Source organism: Pygoscelis adeliae, unplaced genomic scaffold, assembly GCF_000699105.1.
Source record: "Pygoscelis adeliae isolate BGI_AS28 unplaced genomic scaffold, ASM69910v1 Scaffold318, whole genome shotgun sequence".
NCBI lineage: Eukaryota > Metazoa > Chordata > Aves > Sphenisciformes > Spheniscidae > Pygoscelis > Pygoscelis adeliae.
In genome coordinates this window covers 5,002,536-5,003,560 of record NW_008825430.1, presented here as the reverse complement: position 1 = coordinate 5,003,560, position 1,025 = coordinate 5,002,536, and positions in this window count along the sequence as shown.

Below are 1,025 nucleotides of genomic sequence, written 5' to 3'. Positions count from 1 at the left end.
GTCGCGGAGCGACGTGTTTTAAGCAGAAAAGAGGCGCGTGGGGCTGGGGGAGGCGGGCGCGAATCTGCGGCCGCTCTTTTCTGAGGTTCGAAATTGGACCCCGGCAGGGGCCGGCGTGTCACGGGGCTCTCCGAATGGTTCGGCGTTGGCTTTATGCGCCTTTCGCGAGGAAAAATTTGATGCTGTAATTTCCTACGAACTCGAGGGAGTGACTTACGTCCGCGGTGATGTTTGCTTTCGTAACTAACCACTAAACGCGTGGAGAAGAAATATTTTCAATTAAACTGTAAATTGTATGCAGATATTGATAACGAAGAAGCTGAGAACGTTTCGATTAGATCCGTGACATCACCTAACGTTGGCCTGGGAAACAATCACAGCCGTTCACTTCGGCCTCGAAATGCTCTCGATAATTTTGTTTTATTTTATCCTAAACGTTTCCCGAGAACACGAAGGAGGCTTCGGGTCTGTTTTTTCTTCTTTCGCAGATACACCTTTCCTTACCCGCCCCTCGCTGTAAGAAATGGGGACGGTGTTAACGTTAACACCACGACAATTCAGGGAGCTGTGGAAGCGTTTAGGGGTGGGGGGGTGGCTGGAGAGGTAGGAACCGTGCGGGACCCGCACGTATTTTTTTAGCGCAAAATGAGGTGTGGAGGAGCTTCGTGCAGCCGGGGAAAACGAACGGCGGTGAGCAACGGATGACTTTCGGAGACGTGGTTCCGTGGCTCTCCAGTTCTCAGACGAATTCTTACAAATGTCTCTCTGTGTGTGTGTGTTAATTGCAGGAAATAAACAAACCCGCTGTGGAAATTCTGAATTTAGAGGGGGAAAAGCTCATGGTACTCGCTTCCAGGGCCGAACACGCAACACGCTCAGCGGACAGCCGTCGTGATTTTAAAAGTTTCCTGCCAGCCTGCCCGGCATCTGGGGCCGGTTTTCGCTCGCCGACCGCACGCACACACAGGCTGCGCACACGCAGCCCCACACGCGCCCCCGCACCACGCCCGCCCCGGACAGCACGC